Source organism: Idiotropiscis lumnitzeri, chromosome 2 (assembly GCF_059441095.1).
Source record: "Idiotropiscis lumnitzeri isolate Australia: NSW breed Sydney's pygmy pipehorse chromosome 2, RoL_Ilum_1.0, whole genome shotgun sequence".
NCBI classification, from domain to species: Eukaryota; Metazoa; Chordata; class Actinopteri; order Syngnathiformes; family Syngnathidae; genus Idiotropiscis; species Idiotropiscis lumnitzeri.
Genome location: NC_142392.1, coordinates 4,106,484 through 4,131,361, shown reverse-complemented (window position 1 = coordinate 4,131,361; position 24,878 = coordinate 4,106,484). Strand labels below are relative to the sequence as shown.

General features: G+C 45.2%; 1 long non-coding RNA gene across 1 annotated transcript in view; it reads left to right on the top strand.

The window, feature by feature from the left end:
• LOC148341344 (uncharacterized) overlaps window positions 1-22,603 on the top strand; it is a 33,727-nt gene extending 11,124 nt beyond the window's left edge. Inside the window, exon 4 of the long non-coding RNA XR_015842368.1 lies at window positions 22,218-22,603. This is a non-coding gene — a long non-coding RNA (uncharacterized LOC148341344). The remainder of the gene's footprint in view (window positions 1-22,217) is intronic.
• The last annotated feature ends 2,275 nt before the right edge of the window (window positions 22,604-24,878 follow it).

The window sequence follows — 24,878 nt, the reverse complement described above, 5'->3', positions numbered from 1 at the left end:
CATCAACTCGCGCACACAGCCACAGGCCCATTGCCTCGCTTCATCTTTTAAAAAAAATAATCAATTCAAATGGAGGCGTCAGCGTGGAGAAGATGGATAGGTCTCAGCTAATGTGTTTTTTTTTTTCCTCACTCGGTACGAATTAACTCCTCTTCCCAACTCGAGCTCACCCAGCATCTGCAGAGTAATGAACCCTTAACGGCGAACGCCGAGCGCATTTTTTTTCACCCCCCACCCCCTCCTCCCACCACCACCACAAAGTCAAATTCCTTGACTTGACCCATAACTTACTCGACAGGCCCTCAAAGCTGAAAACCCAATTTCACAAACACGTCTTCCATCTCCTGTTTGCTTATAGGTGTGTGCATTGAAGGGAGAACCCGGGGTTTAATGTCTGCTGTTTATGATTTGTGTGCACCTGCTGGTTTGTTTTCTTTCTGCCATTTTTTTTAGATAAGCGTAAGAATGCAAACTCTGCCAATTCTATTTGTTCCGTACTTTTGGTGACCTGATATAACTTGGTTTATGCTATAGAGGCCTTGTGTTAGCTGCTCCTTGGTTACCCTGCACTGGATGAGAAGTATAGATAATGGATATGTCTCTGGAACCACTCGCTCATTAGATTTCAAATACTTTGTCATGGATAGAGACCAAATGAATACTGAACCTGCACACTGCTGACACGCCAGAGACAAACTCAAACGCCAGTTCAGACAGAATTTCCAAAGCTCAGAACTAACCTCCCCCCCTCACCTCCCTTTTTGCTGGAAGTGATCAAAAGTTGGCCAGACTGTGACCGTGGGATTTCCTGATCTTCAAAGAGCTCGCTTCTCCGGGAGCAAAAATCTCGCAGCATCCGCTTTCTCAGGAGGACCAGGCTTTTTCCACTGCGCCCTTTGCCGTTCAAATATCGGAATGGCGGACGAGCAGCCACTCGTCTCGGAGGGCGCTGCTGTTCAATAAAGATACATGTCATCAGTTGGACAGAGAGTCGGTGGAAAGTTGAGCACTGTAACACATTTAAGACTTCAAGCTGTGACTGTACAATTGAGGTGGACACGAGCCCACTCCCGTCCTGCAGATGGCGATAATCCACTTGAGGACAACGTGATTACCAAACCACACTTCTCTACAAGCTTTTGTGAAGATGTTTTAGACGCAGCCTTAAACACCTTATTCTTGACAGGGATTTAAACCTCCATATCCTGGATGACAAAAATACGTAAACAAGGCACGAGAACCGAAAATGTAATTTAGACCAAAGTGGGCTTCAACTAATTTCTCCAGCCCTCCTTCACCAACTCCTCAACCAGCAAACATCAGTCCGTTCTTCACGGACAATCAGACTGCATTGATGTTAATTAGAGCGCTGCTCAAGAGCAACTTCAGCCTTCCCGGACCATCCATTAAAATTGTGGACCCTGCCTATTGAATACATTTTTTCCTCTAACAAGATAACAATCCAACAATCCGCATCGGCTATTGAAAGGTGAATAATGAATGGCCTCTACAGGCAGCCATAAATAATGCAACACACCTTCCAGAGGAGTGAAACTCAATCAAAACGCCTGCTTTGTAACCAAAGCCATTGATTCACCGAAGAGGTACTCTGCATACAGCCCTCCCTGTGTTTGCCTCCAGTCTCACGCTCGCCTCCATCAAGGCTGGCACAAATGTGTTTGTCTAACCGCGCCGGAGAAGAAAACATTTTCACACCCACATCCACCTTGACAGCATGCCGTGTTCTCGCACACCTGCGTTTAAAGAGCTCAAATAGTCCTCATTTGCATCCTGCCAAATAACATTTTCACATCTTTTTCGAGAGCCTACCAAGGAAAGAAACCCGATAAAGGGGGGGGGAATATGTAGCGTCGTCATCCACATACGCTATTACGATTCTTTCATTTGTGGTCTTTGGTCGTGCCACACTTGATTCCACAGGATGATAGCCAGATGCAGAGTCTCTATTGGATTATAATCCATCTCCCGCATCGAAGATCAGCCCTCATGATTGTTGTGCTGTGTGTTTGACAAGATTAAGCCTCCGTTCCCTGTTTTTCAGAAGAAGATTGTGTTGGATACAGTGCTTTTTCGTCAAGACTTATCCCGTGGACGTCGCGAACGTAGCGGCCTATTGTATTTTCTATGTCATCCGCCGGTTGCTTTGCTTGACTGCCTTGTCTTACTGAATTCTCAAAAGATGCAATCATTGGATTGTGAGAGTCTTCAGTCTTCAGGCAGTGTAAAGTTGGCGGACTTATCGATCACCGGCCTACCGTAATCGTATGCAGCGAGCAAATTGCCGACGAATTTCTTGTTTTGTAGAATTGTTGAAGCGGTTTTGTCCAAGCTACTGTCAGCCCGCTGAACTCGTGAAGGGATCCTGTCCTTCGTGCACCTAGGAAATGCATCGATAAATAGTTCTGGCCTAACTTCTGCTTGGTGATACGTACACTCAAGTGAACTTGGAGATAAACCGAACGACGAGGGATAGTCTTTGGGGATGTGCTGCCCATTACGTAGCCGCTGACGACTTTGCACCGCTCATTCCTGACCTCGTAGCCCCAGGAGTCACTCGGTAAAACCCGACTGATATCACCGTGCTCCGCTGTATCAAAATCCACCTGCCAGGGGGCAAATTTGATTGGTTAATACACATCGTCTATGGCTGTTTTTTTTTTTTTTTCATGTGGATAAATATAAGCCCAAAGCAAGTTTGTGGAATAGCTTCACCTTTACACTTTTGTGGATCTTAGAAGACTGGCTGTATTTTTCATTCATAACAGCACACGACGGTTTTTTTTTTTTAAATAACAATCATCATATTCATTTTCTTTGCTGCATAAAGGTGGAGGTATCGCTTGTGCCCGGTAGCTGCAATTTTGCACTATTGCAGAGATTGGTGATAGGTTGAACATGACCGGGCTATTGAGTCAGCTTAATGTAGTCCATTTCAGCTCCGTGTTGTATTTATGAAGTAGCCAAGCATATGGAATTTAAAGAAAGCTTTGTGATCAGGCGTATAGATTAAATGGAATCGCAGGCGTTCTTCTTTTGTTGTTCTCTTGAATATACAGGCCCACACTGATAAGATCACAACCATCTCCTGTCAGGTCACAACCTTCAAAACAAGTCATTTTAATTTGCAGCGTAATTGCTGGTCAAATTGGGCGCACTGAAGAGCAATAGTATATCTTGGGCACAGACGGAGTGATTTTTTTTTTTTTTTTGACTAACATCAGATCCCGCAAAGGCGAACAATGCTGTAATGGCCGTTGAAATCTTTGCAGGCACAATTGCTTGTTGCCATTATGTACCGGAGCCTATTTTGCTTTTGTGGAGAAGGCACAAAATTGCTGCGCCATTATCTCACCGCTCTTATCAGTGCTTTGTGAATCAAGTTGCCCTGAGATGGATCACGAGGAAATGGAAGGTTCTTCTTTTTTTTTTCCTGCAGTTAAGACAACATACGATGCAGGTCAGGTGAATATATGTTTGTTTTTGTTTTTTTCCTCCGGGAAGAGAGGAGGAAACTGTTTGGGCTGTTTTTTGAGCCATTGAGTCGGTGGGGTTTGAAAGGCTTTGCTGTTAACTTCCTCCTCCATCTTGGCTGTCGGTTGCCTTGATATTTGACCTTCTAAATCCTCTTCTCTTCTTCTTTTTGCTTCCGCTTTTGTCTTGCTTTTCCACTCACGCAGTCGCAGCTATTTTCTCCGACTGCTCTCCACCCACCATCATCATCATCATCATCTTGTCTGTCTACATCCTAAATCCTTATCTCCTGCTGTTTTTATACCTTTAACTTCCTTGATTTCACTTGTCTGTTTCCTCGCTTCCAATCACCATCCTCTTCATTCCCTTTTCAGTCCCCGTATAACCCCCCCCCCCCCCCCCCCCCCCCAGCACCCCCGGGGAGAGGCGCCGGCGTCTGATGAACCACGGAGAGGCCCGGAACAAATCAGTTTATCGATCAGTCCGTGGATCTCTCGCTCTGGACCTCCGATCGTCAGCAGAAAACAAAGTGTTTATTAAGCGAAACCTTCCCAATCTGCTTGCACACCTCGCTGCGCCCCTTCGCCCGTTGCACCAAACCCCCAACCACCCCCTTGCTTGGCAAAGTCTCCTGACCTGCCCACACAGCAGATACTCTCAGACTACGCCTGACTGGTCAAGTTTGCAAACTTCTTCACCACCTCTCCCAATCTGGCAATTAAGCCTTCGCATCTCTATTTATCCACTTGGTTCAAACTCTTCGATCAACTTTAGATTGACGTTTTGGACTGTGAACTCATGATTATTTCTGTCAGTATGGACAGACGTTTTTTTTTTTTGTGTCTCTGCCAAAAGCCTTCAACTTTGCCTATGGGATTCCCGAGGAGATAGCTCCCAGGCCGCTCTTGTGTACGACGCAAAGTAGGGCCACAGGATAGAGCGAGAGAGAGAGAGGTGCATTGGAGTGAAGTGTTTATCAGCCATCCGCTGTCTATAGGGCTTAAATTGGGCCTGAATCTTGTACAGAACGATTGCATTACGGGCTCGTCTGAAAGGGCTGAATTTGATTGAAATGGAAAGCAGTGCCTCCTTGCGCTGAAAATACATCACGGCTGATTAGATTATGAAGTGCTGCGGTGGAGGGGGACTTGGGGGGTGTTGCTTGATATGAGAGTGAAATGCAAGCAAAACACCAAAAGTGCTCCAAGTCAAACGGGAAGAGAAAGGAAAGTGGGCGATGAGTAATGCTAGTGGCAAGGGAGACATGGACAGACGGCAAATGAAAGAAATTCCTGGATTTCCTGATGGTTGTCTGACTGCTGGAGGGTTGCCTCATCTATTGTGGTGCAAAACAAAATTGGAGTCAGAGGTTCTCCAGCGGTGCATCCGATCCTCAACTTGACAGACAGGCCGAGTGGATCCACACCGTTCCCAGCTGTGTGGCTCGAAGCCTTCCCATAATCAATCAGCCATTAATGGAGTAAGTGGCTGTGGAAGGATATTAAATGTTAATTGCTGCGAGGTATTGATAACATTCATTGATCTGGTGGATAATTGCAGTCGGTGAAAACAAAGATACATTATATGAGCCCGAGACGGTTCTGTCAGAAGGGCTAAACAATGATGAATGGTTTTGCAAAAGAGATGTGCTTTTCTTGTGAACATCACTTGGTAGTGCGTCCTCCAGGGAAAATTGGCAAGCGATCCTGACTTTAAAGGACTCCTCTGCTCTCTCTCTCTCTCTCTCACTCTCTCTCTCTCAATTTCGCCGTCTGCTGTCTGGTATTATCTCGCAAGTTCATATTGACATGCTTTTTTATTGCATTTTGCCATAAATCAACTATTTCGTCCTGATTGAATTCATTTTGATGAGGGCAAGACGGTCATTATTATTGTCTTTGCTTTTGTGCGACCCTTCAGCCTGACATTTTTCAAATGCTGCATACGTTTTCATTATATGAGCTCCTTGAGGCTGCGTTTGAAAGCACTGCGGAGCAATCACAGCCTAGTGAAAAGACTGCAATCTGTTTCCCCAATGTTGAATTTTCTCTTGTGATGGCCACCAAATCCTTGACAATATAATGTAGCGCTCAATAGTGAGGCAGCACAGTATATTCTCGCTTTGTTGGAAGTAAAATCGCAGCCATGCCCTCCTGGAAAGTTGTTTCCAAGCAAGACGGACATTATCAGACTTAAAATTGGATCTAATGTGCGAGGCAAACCAAATTGAATGCCCACAGGTGTTGCTCGTGGCAAGAGGGAAAAAGGGAATGGATTGTTAATTACACCAAGAAGATATAAAGTTGGAGCTTCTTAATAAGTTGGCCCATCCTCTTTCTATGACTTTTCATATTGGAAGAAGCAGCAGCACTACGACATGTCATTGGTTGAAAAAAAAAAAATAAACATGTCCGTTTTTCTGTTCTGACATTGTCAGTGGAAAGAAAAGGTTGACGTTTATAATTGATTGGTTGGGAATTGGAGTAGGCAGAAGTAGCCGTCAGTTGGTTATGGATTACCCCGTTAGTGAGGCTGGAATTCAACGTGAGTGCGAGAATGACAACCTGAAACTCATCGCGGAGAAGTCAAGACGACGTGATGTGTGTGTTTGCGGAGCTTGAGGTAGGTTCGCGGCGGTGAGGGAGTTGCAGCTACTCCCAGGCCAACTGAGAGGAATTGGCAGGCCCTGGCGAGGCGTGCTTGTCAGAAAGCCTGAATAATGCATGGCCTCAGAGCATTCGGGCTTTCTCGTACCACACAACTCCGAGACGCAGATCAATAACACTTAGAAGCTACTTTCTAATGAAGGAGATGCTAAAATTCCATCATGAGGCAATTAGAACTCCTCCACCTCTCGTTCCTCACCCATCTCCTTCCATCGGCCACCGCACGGCACCGGGTAGATTAGTATCTGAGCCTGATGTGATTTCTCGGAGTTTGGTGAGAAGAATTTGTCAAAGCAGCTTTCGTGAGAAAGTTGGAAGGATCTCCAGAGGTGGTAGAAGAGGAATAAAGTAGAGGAAAGAGTGGGAAGGAGTGAGGGCCTGTTCTGTTTCTCTCGTCTTTGACATTTCCTTTCCTCTTTTCCCTGCTGCTCTAATGCCGCGGGCGCTTGTCGTGCCGCTTTCCTGTATACTCGCTACGCTCCGACGTGACGCACGTGGTAATGTCGGTCCTTGAAACTGTACAGAGGCCACTAAGCCCTCTCTGAAGGGCTGAGACCACATTCGGTCCATTGACACACTCTAGTTTGCATTAGAGTCACTCCTTCCCAGTGCAAAAACGCATCTATAATGACTCCTATCTCTGCGGGCCAAAGTGCTCTCCGCTCCTCTCCACTGGGAGGTTAAGGGTGAAGAAGCAATAAAGCAGTGTAAATGTGCTTGCATGGCATTGGGAGTTCATTAGAGGTCCATTATAGTCTTTGAGTGACATCATTCACCGGTAGTGCCGACATGGATGCTCTGCGGTTCCTTCGGCAAGTGGATTCCTGATGGAATATCTTCGGCATAGGGTTTGTCATGATGAAAGCGTCTTAGCTTTCAAAGCACTAGACACGTCCTATTTACAGTCTTGACCAATACTTCCTGATGCGTCGTACTCTACTCCAATATCTTGTCTTGTAATGAGTCTCAACTACATTTGTTTTGTGCTTCCTCTAAAACCTCCTTGATGCTTCATTCATATGCACAACCGCTATCAGGAAAACCTTCTGTTGTCATCTGCTGGCAGCCAAATTATTCGGGCGAGCGCAAGGAGAGGAGATTACCAGAGTGGACGGTGACCTGCGGCCAAAATCTCATTATTCACACTCTTCACTGTTTACTGGCGAGAGGGCAGGTGAGAAGGTCGAGAGGGAGTGATGGGTCTTACTGTGGATCCCTTCTCCTCGCTCTCTAGGTCTTGGAGGTCAAGATGATCTTAGGTCCCCTCGGTCAGTCTGGAATTCTAGAATGGCATAATTACCTTGCTGGAAGAGTTCCCCCCCCCTTGAGGTCGGCTCTGCTGCATCATTAGAAATAGCACAAAGCTTGACTTTGGCTGTAATTAGCTCTCCGTGGGTTGTAATTGTCTCACGGTGAGGACTTTTAACGGTGGTGGTTTGGCCATTGGGACCTTCAATGAGGATGGCAACTAATTGGTGGATCTGTGCATTTTAGCGAAGTTGGCTAATCATATTGTGCCTCTATTGTTTGGCATTTATAGTCGATCCATGTAGATCCCTCGAGAAGCATTCCATTTAAACACATACAGGACATTTTGGACCAACTTTCTTGCGTCGAGGGCTCCCTCGTCGCCTATTAACTCTCTATCACCCTCCACTTGCATTGTCACGCTGTTAACACAGCAGTCGACCGCGTGTCTATAATAGACTATCGACTGGCCGATGTTTTAAAGCTACGCCGGCTAGCTTTAGCTGCTCCACCGCCCACGCGGCTCTAATTAATCTCCCATTGAAAAGGGGGCGGCGGTGTATATTGTTTCTGCAACGCAGCCGCCGGTACAGTGCGCCCGCCGGACGTGCCGGCAGAAGCGCTCGGCTTGATTTCTGCGTGTGATTCATTTGAATTCATCAACCGGATTGATCGAGAGCCTTTACTCGGGGGACACAGATACACGCTAAATGACTATCGACTGCCAAGTGTTTGAAAAATGCATTTGTCAGACCATCCGCTCTATTGATGAGCGTGTATTAAAAAATGTATCTGCTGAATCAATGGAGAGGAAAGAGAGGAACAACAGTGAGTGTATGCTCGCTCCCCCCTTCACCTCTTACTATTCGTTGTCTTTTGTCTCCGAGTGCTAACCACTGCTGGCGCATTGCAGTAAACGAGGGGAGGTAGCGTCGTAGTGTGTGTGTTCCGCGTGTGCGTGTGGCAGCAGAGGCGTCGACAAGCATGCATAGGTTTACTGTCTCCATAAATCCCACCCGTGGCGTTGCAGCCGTCTAGAGATACTGACCTTTTCTTAGGACTTCTTCTGTTTTATCTCAGCATGATACGATGGAGATGAATCACAGGGGTGTGTAAATGCCAAATGCCATTGTCATTCCTGCGCTCCTCTGGGTTCTTAATGAAATTTCGGATACAGCTTCTGATTTGATTACACCATTGGCTAGTCATCAAGCGATGAGATAAAGGATGAAAACTAGATCAATCACAAGATCAATCTCCTTTTTGGTTAAGACGCAATTAATGAGTTAGCGTTGAAATCTGCAAATTATTTCCCCATTGCACCATTCTCTTCTTATAATAGTCGTATGTCATGATTGGAAAAGGCGTCGACCAATCACAATGCAGTCATTGCCGTGTTAATATAAAGTGCCTGGGAGCTAGCCGTGCATTTGGATGCTTGTGTTTGCGCTAGCAGTTTTAACATCCTCATTTCATGACTGGCTGGACTTTATAGAGGAGATGATGGAAGGTGCAACAGTCGCCATGATCTCGTAGATCACGTCCTCTTCAAACACCCTGGCTCTGGGTCCCCTGTGAGTTGCTTCGTCTCTATAATCTCCCGCAATAAAGCGGATGTGATGCTAACTAGCGCTCTGGCAAGATTGTTAGTGAGTCGTCGGCACCGCGTGTGTGTGTTTGTCTGTTTACAAACCGAAGGCGAGGTCTAACCTTTGACGCCTGAAAGCAACGCTGGAATGATGATGGGTTTAGATTTGAGGATGTAATTTGTTCGGAATGGGTTCGATTCAGCCCGTCACGGGGGAAATGCTGTATGTTTGTTTTGCTTTGAAGTCAAATTGACTGCGGTGTTTGCGGAGTGAGGAATCCCCGTGTGTGTGAGACGAGGCCATTTTTGATGCAAGAACTGAAGAGAAAAGGCCCTATTGTCTTTCATGTTAGTGTCTGAAAACAAACTGTAACCATGGCTAATAAATGCAGACAACGTGAGATCATATCCAAAAATGAGCCTCGATAGTGTTCCGATCTTGGCGGTACTATACAAAAAAAAAATAGAAGCGAACCCATAAAAGACTTGGTTGTTTCCTGGAAGAGCTAAATTGGACCATGCGGGTTGCTATTTTTATTTAGAGCAGGCTTTGCGAGTGTAAAATGTGATTCAAGGGGACTTCTGAGACTTCATTTGGGGATAAATAAGGCACACTTGAACTTGAGCCTCACTATCTGGAGGGTTAGCTGCGTGACCGGGGGTGCATAGGTCAACACGCATCGCTCCCTCTCAAAGGGAACACTTAAAAGGAGCGCACGTGCATGGGCGATCCATCGTGCCAGGGTGACATCCAAACGGCAAACAAAAGGTGTCAACGTGACGGATGGGATTGTAAACAGGGCGCCGGGTCTAAACAACCTCCGAAGGCCGTCTGGGTTTCTGTGAGATCAGCAGGAAAAAAAAAAAAACCCTTATCTGGCCTATTATGGTCCTGCGCTTCTGCGTGTGGGTATGCTATGTGCTTTGCATCCTAATCTATTCCTCATTAAAGCTTAACACAGCAGTTAACGCGCTGTGATAGCATCACATTGTGCTGAGGCCTGTGCGCAACTGATAACGCCCCCCAAACGCTATAGAGATGCCTGGCAAAAACATCACCTTGGGACGTACGCATTCACCGCAGTGTCAATCGAAATCCAATCTGAGCGTGAAGTGTTGGTTTTTCAAGGGGCGGTTCTCCATACTTCACATGCCTCCATAATTCAAAGAGGATGCCGGGAGAGCCCAGTCTCCAGGTGCCATGTGCTCCCATGTGTGGATGAGGCCATCTGGTCCACTCGGGCCAGAACGTGGACTTGAGCTGACCATGTTTGACTGGCATCGACTTTAACCGGTGTGTGTGGGCAGGAGCACTCCCACACCTACAGCCTGTTCGCCTGCTCACAGATCCCCCCCCCCAAAAAAAGTACCCAACTTCCAGCGACACGACGCCCGCTGTGAAAAATAAATAAATAGAGCATTTAATTGAAAACGCTCGTCAATCTGTCACCAGCAAACGCGAGTGCGCAGGAATGAATAATGGATTGCAGGGTGGAAGGAGAAGATAATGGAGGGAAAATGAAGGGAGCGGCGAAACAATGATTGACGCTGACAAGTTAGACATTAGACAAAAACGGTGATCAACATTCACCGGGTTCTCCTTTGCATTTGCAAAAAGCAGCCAATTATGCACCATCCCGCAAACATTGCCTCTGAAGAGTGACAAAGCTTGGGAAGGATTTCTGTCTTTTACTTAATAGATCAGAAACCGATGAACAATACGTGTTTCTCCTATATTTCAAGTCCAGTCAATTTTATCAAGGCACTGGGAGTAATAGTCCCATGAGGATAGGAACAACGCCGATACCGGTCCAATCTCAACACCAATGTCTCCGGCCTCACCTCTGCCTCTCACTGTCAGATCTTATCCGAGTTTAGTTTACGCAGGCCAGGTAAATGGAACCTGGATCGGATCCAGATTAGAATCAATATCAACTATAAGATCCAATTTGGTGTTTCAAGATGCACGTCTGTATATCAAACTCTGCGGCGTACGAAGGCGTAGAAGTGTTAATGTTTCATCTGAATCGCATCCAGATTGCACATTTGGTCGCCGTTTAATTCATAGATAGAAAATCCATTTTAGATTGCTGTCAAATCTCATCAGATCAGTTTGGTTTTTTTCTCTGTGTATATGCAGCATCGTATTTCATTTAGTTCCTCGAGAACATTCAGGATCATTATGAAAGTTTGCCATCAAGGTCCGCCATTAGTGGCCAATCAGCGACTTTTCTCCTGCCTCTGTGCGACCAGACTTACTTGGAGCGGACTTCATCATCTGAGGCAGAGAAGCCATCATGGTGTTGTGTTCCCATTTAGGCTCAGTGTCAGTGATTAATGTAATCAGCGGCGCGGCGTCCCACCTTCAAATGAGTTTGAGATTGACAGTCCGGTTTATTAGACTCTGTGTGGACTGATGGCGCGTAATTAAAACTGTCGCCACGGTAGCCATCATAACGCAAGAGAAGACGACTCCTTGTTGTTGTGCCGCACGTCGGTTTATGTTTCACTTATGTTCACACTGCAGTGATTAATGCAGCGACTGAGAATTCTGAAAGGTTTAGGACGGTATTATGCTTGAAAAGTCGCCAGGTCTTCTCTTCGGTTGCTATTCTTCGAAAATCGTGAAGGATTTCACGCCGGTGATCCCGGCGTATGAAATTCCTGGGATGTCTATTAATGCGAATGTGAGACAGATTCACGGTAATGCGGTGCGTAGGTGTGATGCCCCTTAGAGGAGGTTTAATAATGGCTCAGGTTGATTTCACAGTGTGTGTCACATCACACTGATCTGAGAATATCTGCTGGCGGTGGAGCCGATGCATGTATCCGTCTGTGAGGGAAAAAAAATACATTTCTGACAAGAGTGATCCTTTCCTCTAACTTGTCACGACGGTATAATTGTATAATTCTTTAATTAATGGCAAAATACGTCACCCTTGTGAAAATGGTGCTTTCAAGCCATCTGGTTACTGGTTTAGTGGTTTTTCTCATGCTATCCGTTCGAGAGGTGATTTGGACAACCGTGGTCCGGCTTTGACTGGTAATCTGGTCCAGCCATTAGCGTCGGTTAAGTGGCTCGGTCCCGGTGTCACCTCTGTTCCATCAGTCCCAATTTGGTGTCACACGGGCTTCCCGATTCCAGAGCGCCACCGATCTCCAATTTAACAAAGCGCCCCTTTCTGCCTCGCATCCTCTTTTGGTGCACGTTAGGTGATGGCAGAGGCGCTGACACGCCCGATCGATAACAACTAATGTGGGGTAAATGGATAAACTTACCTGCTGCATCACCTGTCACCAGCCGTGAGCCCCGCTTGTAAAAAGTCAGAGTCATTCGCTTTTTCACTATTATCTGCAATTCCCGCTGGAATGGACTTTTTCAAGGGGAGAGAAATCCCACTAAAGCCGTTGTCTGAATGGTTCTTCTCTGAATTTGGAGTTTCACACGGCACCCAAGGGCCCATTGACGTCGTTTCCAGTCAAGCGGATCTACCGAGAGAAGCCAACCAATATGTGGTTCCTAGAAAACGCGCCCCCGTTCTTCATCCCTCTCCCATGAATCATAAAAGATGCGTTACCTTTTATTTGATGATGAAAGAGGGAACTCAGCCAGAAAGGCTTCAACCAAAGCACCAAACGAGACGCGTCAAAAAGTGTGCGAATGCTTTGTTGACATGGATTAAGGGAGGTGATGGCAATCACACCCTTGACGAAACAATTATCCCTCCGTCCAGTCTGCTGCCAGACCGAGGGCGAAACTTTTGCCTCGACACTATCTGTTGTTATCCTGTCCTGGTCTTTCGCCCCGGCTTTTTTCTTTCTCTTTTCCCGCCGAGCCATCAATGTAATTAGAGCCTCTGTCAATTGGACCTTCAGTTCTAAGTCGGTGCCACAGCGAATGGTGCAGCAGCGATAGGTTGACACCCCCGAACGGTCGATTCTCCATCGCGGCCGAAGCACTTTCCTCCTGTTTTTTGTTTTTTCTTCAATTCAAAACATGATTAAATGCGGAGAGGTGATTACCATTCATCTGGAAGCCGACGGAAAGAACAGACCCTCATAGAAATGTGAGACTCGATCCATTATGAGCTGTTCCGTGGTATCTTCATCCATTCCCTTTACATCGTCACATGATTGTATTATGTTGATCCACCCCCCCATGCCCTCCCCCTCTCATCACTGTACTCCACCTTCAATACGATAGTTTTGTGCCTGTCAATCCATGCACACTATCATGACTGCCCTCTGCCCCTTGCTGCCATTCCGCTCATCTCAGTGGGGGCACGTCTCATTTTCTGCTGTCAGCTTTTTGTTGTCCTCCGAGGAACTATTGATCCAGTGATGTGACTTCCCTGAAAGGGCACACCTGAAAGCAAAATAGGGTTAGGAAGGATGCATGTGGCTTCATTTTAATAGTAATGCACATAGCCGTTTTGAAAATGTAGATTTTTATAGGGGACTGGGTTGGTTGGCAGACATTTTTAGATGACTCTAAATTTGTCCAGTCATTGGAAAGCAATCAATTCAGGGTCTACCCTACTTCTTGTCAGAAGCCAACGTTGAAAGGCTCCCGGTCACCCGCAACCCAGGTGAGGGAGAGCGGTTTGGAAATTTATGGTGAGAACCCTTGACATGACGTAAAATCTCTCGTCTTCACACTGTTGAACCAACACATCAAGTCACGCCTTTCGTCCATTATCTCCGTCTAAGAAGTGGGATTAAATATTGAGCTCTTGGAGAATGCCTCGCCTTTGTTTTGAATGACAGGAAAGTGATTAAGATGAATACTTGAGTGCGTTATTGTGACGGTACGCGAAGGATGTTGCCTGCGCGCTTTATGAATCTCAAAGCACGTCTGATGGTGCGCTGTGATATGGTTGCTATGACTCCCACTAAACCACCCCCCCCAACCGCGTGATGGCTTATTTCCTTTACAAGCTGTCCAAAAAAGATGTTAAATTTCAATTCCATTTGCTCGAACGTCGTATATGAGATGCAGGAAATGAGGAGACGCACATTCTTTTGTATTTAGTTTTTTTGAAGTACGATTGTCCCAGGTCTGGCTCGTTTATAGATAGAGCCTCGGGGTCTCAGGCCATTAAACCTGGCAAATAATGTGGGTGAATTCATTAAGCGCTGATGATTGTTGACAGCGTGTGTGGGTTGAGAATGGCCCCAGATAAGGAAGCGTCTCGGTAATTGGGGTTCTCGGAGCACCGAGGGCCGCACCTTTAGTTGACGGTGATAGACTGCAAAATCTTAAGCGCTCAATCAAATCAAATAAGTAAACGCGCCAACACACACTACTGTCAATTGGGATTGAGGAAATGAGTGGAACTACTTTCTTAAGGCAAAGCTACAATATGTTTTTGTTTTAAAGACTCAGCTTGGGGTTCTTTTTGTTTTATGTTTACTTTGACAGTAAACTTCAACTGGACTTGATATTAAACCGCCTGAAGCTTTTTTTTAAGAAATGGTCACCGGTGCCTTGTTCCCTCAACGCAACAAAACAGAGAACCTCCAGACGTGGGGTAACAAAATGTAGACATAGACGAAGCTTATCTCCGGTCCTCCCACTGCCCTTTCCCCATGCCTCTTAGATATTCATTAAATAAAGTCATTCCGCATTGCATTGCATTATGCCAAGCGGAAATTGTTCCTTTTATCCATCAGGAGAATTGGGAATAAGCACACATCACCATAAAACAGCGCACTGCCTCCGAGCTGTGAAGGCAATGAAAGTGATGGATAATCAGTGAATTGAATCGTAGCAAATATGATCTCTGGACATTAACTCCGCTATAGTATGCACACATTTTCTTTTCATTAGACTCCACGCTGCTATTTTAATGAATTGCCGAGAGTAATGAGTGCTTTTAGGTGGCAGGCCTTGGTTGGGTGTTAATCATGGAAATGGCACAATACCAATTAAACCTCATAATGCCGGGTGTTACGGCCTTGAACCGGCCCGGGATTAGCCCCCACACCGCTGCCCAAGAACCTTTAATTAGCACCTTCGAGGGAAAAAAAGGGCCAGAGTCGATAAATGCGTCAATGGGAGGATAGATTCTCGGGGCGGACAGCTTTGTCTAAGTCATAGCGGGGGTTGTTCCCAGATTTGGAGATGGAATCATTTCAGACAAACTTGAAATGCACGGCAAGGTCAGCAGTTGTCACCGGAATGTTTTTTGGTATTTGCGCGTTTGACAATTTATACTGTTTGATAGCATACGGCGGGTCTTTGAGGCGTTATATGGCACACGGTGCCAAGACAATCGCCACGGAAAAACGCACGTAGCTGACACACACACTCATCACATGATTGAACGGCCAGTGCTCTGTAATCACTGACAATACGTCTGCTGCCCCGCGTCCCTCACTGTGTTTCTCCATCCGTCCCCAACGCATCTGACCCCGCTGCCTTTTCTCTAATGACGACTGAAACGGACCATTCTGTCTCGCCGCCGCCACCCGGACATTACGGTGCGCCGCTTTCGGGCTTCGCAGCGCCTCCCGACACTAATGGCTGCTGTTGTGGATCACAGTCCCGGTTAATGACCTCCGCTCGTGGGATCAGGAGAGCGACTTGCCTTGGTGTCCGTCCGTCTGTCTGGGACACGCCGGAGGTCACGACTCTTTCCCGGAGAGCCGGCGACAATAACGGCGAGCGGCGGTTATGAATGCTTCCGTTCATGAGGAAATAAAGGCAGAGTATTGAGTGACCCTCCTTCGCTCGCACATATCGAGGGCTTGGACGGTGGCCCCCTGGACTCACCGGGTGACAGATGGAGGGGACACATGGAGACGGCGGTCCGGCTTCCAATATCCAGACACTCGTGCGCATGACGGCTTCGAAAATCTGATGTTTTATTAAAAAAATTGCCTCGGCTATAAACAGTTCAATCGCGTAAAAAAAAAAAGAATGTTTAATGTAATAACTGTTGCGCCATCTGGTCAGTTCCTCACTAGTGCCAAAGGCATTGAAATCAAAATTAGCTTTGGGCTACTCAAAACAAAACTGTAAAGTGCAGCCGTGTGTCCTTCCAAACTCTTTGTTTGGATGCGATTGACCAACTCTAGTCTGTCTGGGATTGAGTGATGTGCAAAGTTTTAAAAATTTATTGAATGGGAACTGCTGATTGATATCGTAAGAGAACCTTGGATCCGTTTTGGGTGCAATCAAACCTTCACTTAGTTGAATTCATTCCATGACTAAGTTGGGAACGGAATGTCCCAGTTATGAGGGACAGCGTGAGATATGGAAACGTTTTGCTTTCGCAGGCGATAGCCACATCAAGCCTGCTACCCATAAAATCAAAGTCTAAATAATCAACAGTGTTTTGTTTTTTTACGCACCACCGACGTACCGATGAATTGACTTAACATTGAATGGACCACAAGGTATAACTGCTGGATTAAAGTGTGTGCGTGGCGATGATGAATATGAAACACGGTGGCATTTCAGCCGACTTCATTTCGCAGAACCGAGTGGGCGCCATGCCCAAGGGCTCAGAACACGCAAAGTCGTCCGGGCCCGTGCGTCAAGGTTAGCACTTAAAGGCAGCATTTGTGAAAATGCATGTTTATGTCCGCTGGGAAGTGAATTCTGATGAGGTTGGAGAAAGTCTAATCTCCCCATTTCCATTGTTTTTCCAATTTGGACATTATTTTCCACGGAAGGCGTGCATGCGGAGGCCCCGCTCGGAGATTGAATGTGGCCCAAGTAATTCCGTCTGCATCCCTCCCGGGCATTGCGCAGGTTGTAGCGACTTTACCCGACTTTACCCGACTTCAGCCTTCGTTCCTTCGGGCTCTGATGCTATCACCGCCACCCGTGTACCTCCTAATCGCACCTCATAGAGACAACCACCTACCTGCTTGGCCACGGGAGAGCTCGTCTCATTGTATGGATTTGCATGTCTGGCTGTCTGCACATTTTTGTGTCAGTCGCTCTGCCTTCCTGTCTATCTCTGTGCCTTTGCCCGCTGTCCTCTATTAGACGATTGGATCAGTCAGAGCTTAAATTTCCACTTTATCACTCAGCAGCAAAAGCGGCTTTTTTGGTATTTTCTCACCCAATTACAGTATCTTCCCTCGGCAGTCATCGTGGACAATGCACTCGCCTGTGTCCATAACCTTCTCATTTTAGATAAACATTTGTTCCCCCATGAGTGTGAGGGCCTGAAGTCATCATGTTAAGTCATGAGTCATTCCGATGGATCCGCAGTACTTTGCCACGAACATTTTTGTTACAAAGAGACTGCTGCATATTAGAAAGCTACGGACTTGAGCATGGACGTCCACCAAGGCAGAGCAAATCAATTTTGGATCCAGACCTGATTTTCTGATTGGTATTTGAGCGCGCGCCACTGGGTCTGGCCATCGGAGGTCTCCCAAACCGTTTCGGACTGGTTCAGTTCGCACTTTGACACGATCTGGTCAAGAGCTCAAGAGAGGGTGTCTTCCCCGTTGGCTCTCCTTGATAAACCGTGCGACTCTTGCTCAGATTTTAACAGCGTGTTTGTTAATGATCAATTTTTTTTTATCTCAGTACCGCAATCACACCAAGGTCTGTTGGGCTCCTGAATGGAGCCACTACTTAAAAGCACTCAACAGGTCTTCTCTTTTGTTTGTCCCGAAGGTCTTTCTGTTGCTTTGGTCTGAAGCACCTCTGTCCAAAATTCTTTCACTTACCCCAATTCCAAATTTTGTCACGAAATCTATAATAAAGATTGATGTGGTACAGTAGTTTTTGCTCCCAACCAAACTGAAAATCTAACCTCCTTGGTGAAGTTATTATATCTACAGAACGCTATTGGACTTAGAGGATAGCTGAGAGGCTCACCAAGCAATTATGACAAGATTAGAAGATTTACGATGTGGTCTTAGACGACTGAGCAAGGAGACTGTCTGCCTGAGCATATTTTGTGAGTTTATTTGCATCTCAAAAGCGGCATATATGCACTCATTTTGATCTTGTCTTTAGGGACACATGTAAAACACATTTCGAGTCACTATGTGACCTTTTCCCTCCTGTCATCAATTTGTCAGCGCCCGTCACCTATCCGCTCCGTCGCACCGGCAACATTTGCATTGAGAGATGGCTACATTTGCTTTATAGATGCGATGAGTCAATTAAACGCTTAATGACACGTCGTCGGTGAAGGTCCGGTCAGGTTTGGCGCACTCCTACTCCCAGATGACCGACCTTTCTCATTGGTTCCATTTTAAATATTCATGAGTCTTCCCAGTGGGGTTATAATGGCCCATAGTTACGTACCCCCCCCCCCCGCCAACTCTGCCGTCGAAGCCCCCCTGCCTCGGTTTGACAAATGGGAAAGTGAGCCTTGAGTTGCCACGACAACTCCTTGCTGGCCGCCTCTGTGAAATTGTGCGTCTGCTGGAGCCCTCCTGACCTCGTATTCATAATGGTAGACGCTCTAGCGATGCCGCTTTGTAAATGTCACGCACACATCTGCTGTTGTTTCAAATTGACAGCCGCCTTAACGATGATGCCAATTGCGTAATGAGAGTCATGCAATTCGCTGTATGCGGAATTATTCACTCATTCTCATCTCCCTGATCATTGATTTGGGAATTTTAGATACTGGACTTTAAAGGCATTCTTAAATCATGACTCAATGTAACCTATACCACTAGTGGAACGTGGGCTCCCTCTTGTGGTGCGTGAAAGTATCACTTGATTAAACGTAGAGGCTCTGCAATTAATCAACACAATTTTTGATCTTCGATTAATCGTTTACATGCTGTTTTTCACTGAAAATTCTGTAAATCCTCAAAGTTTCAGCTTCACATCAATATTTTCTGATCTTTGCTCTTTTAAAATGACAAAAAATTGGTTTTATTTTTGGGCCAATTTTTGCCGATATTTTTTTATTTATTTTTTTTACATATTAAGTACTACTTAGGATGTAGATAATGGCGTTGAGACATTTTCATGCTCCCCCCAAAAAAACGGCAAAAAAATGATTTTGTTAAGTTTAACTTTTATGCGCAATGCATTGTATTTAAATCAATTATTGCTAAAAACAAACAGTTCTTGAGATTAAATGCCAATGATTTGTTCTGAAATGTGAACTACTCAACTGTACTTGTTCAGTGATACTTTTGTGCACCACTAGAGGGAGCCCATCTGGCATTAGAAAGGGGGCTATTGGAAATATGCAGTGATTTTGAACGCAGCCATCCTCATCTTCGTGTCCTTAACGACCCGTGAGCTCTGAGTTCACCGGAGACAGACTTGATTGTTTCTAAATCAATGGTGAACAGACGGCTCTACTGACAATGACAGATGCGTATCCGCTCAGTTATTGTACACTCGCCAATAGTATCAATGACGGGAGGCTAAGCAGCAGAGGTCGTTTAAATCCACTCCAAACATGTCAATGTTTATTTAAGAGATGGCAAAACATTGCACATGGATGTAACCAATGCGTGTCACTAAAATTCCAGAAGTCATGCACATTCTGTCTCCAGATGCAAAACAAATCCTAAAAACCTAAGAAGGCCATTATCTATTATCTACTTAATTCCCGGCGGGCACGCAAGGACATAACACACCCGGCAGGAGGCGTCTTTGTTTTGCTCTGCTGTGTCTAATTAGCATTGTTGCTTACAAAGCAAGTTTCATTTATCAAAGGGTGCTTGTACGATAACTGACTGAGGTTGCATCGGTTAGTCCAATTGCGGAGAGGTTGCTGGAGACGAAAAAAAGTATAGTTTTTAGATTCTGTTGTTGTTTCTTAATAATAATGTGGTGACCCATAAGGTGGAGTCCGTCAACAGCGACTTGAACCTACACATTTATTTCCAAAGGTCTTCTAGACATGAACAGGTTGAAAGGGAGTAGCTTGCTGCTTGCGGTTTCAACAGTCAGTTTGGTTGACTCAGAAATAAAAGAGCAGCAACGCATACAAATAGTGGTAATAACGAGCTGGAGTTTTGTTAGACTAACTAATTCATTCACTACCATTGACGGTTATCGAAGCCAAAAAAGTACATTCATTTTATCTATGCTGGCAGTGAATGAGTTAATTACACGCTGCATGTCTTCAAGTGCTGCCCCCGGCATGTTGTGGCACAACGTGGTACTACACTGAAGGCATGCAACCCCAAATTTGCATTTGCCTACGTGCTGTAAAAATCCACCAATTCTGAGTCATTTCCTCAAATTGAATGTTTTTTTTCCACCCCATGGGACGAGGCATCTCAGCATTCTCCGAGGCGCCTGAAATCCACGTAGAAAAGGTCTGTGACATTTTGGACTGGGTTGTGATTGATGTGTTTTTGAAGTGCGGCGGGAGAACACGTCCAAGCGCCTTTTGTGGCCACGCACCCGACGGATCACAGCTGGGATCTGCGATATGATACAGCCAGCTTTCTCCCTATTTGGAAATTCTCCCCATGTCAGCCTCTCTTGGCGTTTTGACCAACATCCAGTAGCCAAGTAGCATTAGCATTAGCTCCATATGTATTTGAAGCTTGATAGCTTGTAGTTTGATGACTGTCAAATGTCAAACATTTCCGTTTCCCCCTTCAAGCATTTTCTATTTCCCGCCATTCTTCCTGCCAAGGTGACATTTGAAAAGTGCACTTCCCTCTACGCTCCGTCAATCTGACTGCCACCCCCCTCCCTTCTGCTAACCCCCCCCCCCCCCCCTCCGTCTGCACTCCGCACCTTCTCCGTGTCCACTGGCATGCTTGCCGAGGGAGCTTTGTGTGACGCTGACCTTTCCAAACCCGAAATCAGGGTCAAACCAATGAGAAGCGGACTTTGAAAGAAATAATCGCTTATTAAATCACAATCGCAATATGGCGGGAAAAAATGGCAATTTAATTAGCTCGTTTTAATCAATCAACTCGAATCGAAAGTTATTTTTAATATATGACGCGAGCCGCTTTAAAATGCAAAAGTGAAAATTCGGACACCCCTGCTCTTCAACGCTTGAACAAAGGCAGCTCGAGTTATTACAAGTCAAATCTAACACCTGATGTGTCACGTACACTCCGCGAGGCGCCCATCCAAATGTGACGAGCCGTCAAGACTGTCACGTCGCAGTGGCGGCTTGTCAACGTCTGCGTCGAGATGATCGATTGAGCTCACGTAGGGTTCGGGCGGACGAAAGAGAACAGGGAGTTGCGCATTTCCTGTTGCACGGACAGCAGGTGCGCTCGCCTTCCTGGCGGCAAAGTTTGGGGAAGTTAATTGCTTGTCTCGTAAAATATATATATTTGGTTTAATTCGGTGAGTTTTAATTAGTTTCCACAGCATTTTTTTCCCATTTGTGCAAGTTTTTTTAATGCTTTGTTTCCGTTTAGTTTTTCTTAGTTTTAGTTTTTTATATGGATGGGTTGTTTTGTCTTATGTTGTTATGTAGAAAAAAACGAAATAAAATAAGACCTGCTGATTTATTTTCTTTTTTGTCGAATCTAATAGAGCTCATATCGACAGATTAAATCACAACATATATTTTTATCACGTCGATCGAGCTCTATAGCACAATTTTCTTCAGTTTTTAAACTGCCGCTTTTAACGCATCTATACTGAAATGTAAAGACATTAAACATTTTTTACTCAACAATACAACACATGTAATGGAGTGTAATGCCTAACTCTGACCAGCAGAGGGCAGCATTTTCTGCCTTACACGAGGCTCACATTACAAAAACAAGCAAAATAAAACTACCAGTAAGTATTATTATTATATATACAGACAAACACACAAAATCGAAATGACGTGAGTTTTTTGTTGCTGCTATTTTAATCACTCTGCCCAAAAATGGCGTTCTTCATTTGAAGGTCGGCGATTCCTCGACCCCCGGACTTATCGACGATGGCGGCGGCTCCCTTGGTTTCTTTTTCCTCCCGCAGGATTCTGTCAGGGAGCGAGGCTGCTCAACGAGCGTATTGGCTGTTTAACTTTCCATCCATCAAGGGCACGCTGACAAACGCACCATAAACTCTATTGTCAGGTGGCGGCTGGCACCCCAGCACATATCATCTTCTGTTACGAGATAGATGTGCGCTTGTATTGTCGTAAAGGTCTGCCTTTGACGTGCTGAAGCTCAGTTTTGATAGACATTGATAGTATAACCAGGTTTGCCATCCTTTTTTAATTCAGACCCCAAAAAAAAATCGAAATATTTTTTTTAATATTCCGATGTTGAAATAGGACTTTTATCCTCTTTACAACCCCAAACAGGACCACATGGCATCCGAAGGTGATCCGAGGGGGCCGTTTGATGTCAAAGGTCTGTGGTGATCACAGGAATGTGGAGAACCCCCCCCCCCCCTTCCTCGTCATGGCGCCACGCTCGGTGCAGTGAAGGCAATCACAGCTGCCTCTCTATCATCCTACGCCCGTGGGTGCCTCCGTCTCCACCCTTCCATTATCCCGGGCTCACTAGTCCGAAAATGAGGGGGACACTTGGACCACCCCCACCCCCAACCTCCTTCCATTCCTCCCAGTTGACTGGCTGCTATATGGAGGGTGACTGGGCCAATTCAATCTGGCGTCCCCCCCCCCACCTCCCAGTGAGCCAAATTGGCCCCCACTGCACTTCTGATGAAATAAAAAATGTCACATTTGTTTGTTTTCCGGTGTGTTGCAATAAAAGCTGTTGTATTATTTCATCATCTGTTGGGGGGGAAAAAAAGATTTTTACAGAAGTTACTGGTTCATGTACTGTAGTTGGGAAAGTCTTGGTTTGTGTCTGCGTGATAGTATTATGCTGCCCCCCGGTGGCCAAGTCACACACACCAGGAGCTACAATTTATTAGGACGTACAATCTGTTCTATTCTTTACGTTCATACCTATTTTTTTTATGTTTTTAGAAAATTCAGTCATGTTTTAAATGTTGTTTGTGGTTTGGCAAATGGTTTGGGTTCATAGTGGCTTATTTATGGTTCATTAATAAATCCAGTTCTGATCACTTTTAGGGAAGCATCAATTCTTCACAAATCTTAGCGCTTCACTTTTGTGCTCAGTTGACTATATTAAAGCAGGATGCTTGCTCATGGCTACAATGCAGAGCCAAAGGTGTTTTAAAAAATTCGTAGACGTCCGTCCATGTAAAGAAATTGAACTTCCATTTGTGGTCTTTGTCATGTGTTTCTACAAATAAAGCTGAGATAACCAACTACACTCTTTGCATGTTATTTCTGTCCGAATGAGTCTCATGAAATAAACACAATAGTGTGCAGAGGCAATTCAAGTTATGATATAAGTTTCGAGAAAAAAGAAGCACCAGAAGCAATGCAATACTGCTCTCCTGTGGATGACTGGAGTAACTGCACCCAGGGTGACTTATTTGGTAGAAAAACACAAGAATGGCAGTCGTTGGATTCGCAGTTCGGTGGATTACAGAGTTGGCAACCGGATGGGTGTCGAGTGCAATAAACGGAAGACGCTCCCAAGTCGGTCCTAAATTCTTATTATTGTTGGCGAGACCGGAGGAAGCCCCTCAAGTCGGACAATACGTTTGTTTTGTTTTTGGGTGCTTTAGTTTTTTCTTATCCCGCGTGTTGCGAATGTGTGTTGACAGATTGGAAAAAAAGGGGTTTTTTATCTATACGTTGATATAGGTGACGTGAAAACAAGGAACTGTTTGGCTTGATCGGCGCGTTTACGTAAACTTTGTTTTGTTTCTTTCAACGCGTGCTTAATTTAGTTACATTGCTTAAGGGCCATGTAACGAGTTTTTGATTGTTTGACAAATAATGACAAGTAGTGTGTATTGTATGGTCAATACACGTCATAGAGTAAATATAGTGAAGATGCAAGCACTTAGAGGAGAAAGGGAAAAACACGTGATATACTGCCGTTCTGTGGTGAATCGCTGGAACTACATCCGGGTGGTGGAAAACTGATTACTATCGCATGGTCAAATCACGTCATAGGTGAACTCTAGTGAAGATGCGAACGTTTAGAGGGGAAAGGGGAAAACACGTGATATACTGCCGTTTTGTGGTGAATCGCTGTAACTACATCCAGATGGCGGATAACTGATAAGTATTGAATGGTCAAATCACGTCATGGATTAAATACAGAAATGCGAAAGTTTACAGGCGAAACGCCAAAACACAAGACATGCTGCCGTCTTGTGGCGAATTGCTGTAACTACATCCAGGTGGAGGAAAACTGATAACTATTACAGTGAGGTAATTGTAATGTTTTTTATGTTTCTTAATTTTTATTAAATTAATTTAAGGAGGGGTTGTGTTTGTGTTGTCTTATGAGTGATTCAAGTACTCTGATCTCTGTTTGTTATGACTTACATGTGGTGATATCAGACGAGAACGACGAAAAAGCGTGTTGTACTGTTGTGTCTGTTGTCGAATGCAATAAACGGAAGGCACCCAAAGTCGGTCCTAAATTCTTATTATTGTCAGCGAGACCGTAGGAAGCCCCTAAACTCGGACGATATATTTGTTTTGTTTTTGAGTGGTTCTTTTTTTTTATCCCGTGTGTTGTTAATGTTTGTGACAGACTGGAAAATAAAGTTTTTAAGTAAGCGTGACGTTGATATAACCCGGAAGTGAAAACAAAGAAGTGCTTGGATTGAACGGCGCGTTTATGTAAAGTTTGTTTTGTTTATTTAAACCCCTAGCTAATTCAGTTCCATTGCTTAAACGCCAAGTAGCGAGTTTATGATTGTTTGCATGAGCAGATGGTCCCACAATGAAATGGTTTCTTCACGTCGGCTGCTGTAGCGTCCACATTGTGGTGTATTGTATTGTTTGTGAACGACCAATGCTGTGCATGGGAATGGTTCATCCGGTCTGCAGCCGATCTTGTGTTTCTCCAAATAAATCTGACATAACAAAGTTCAATCTTTGCATGTTCTTTATGTTCAAGTGAGT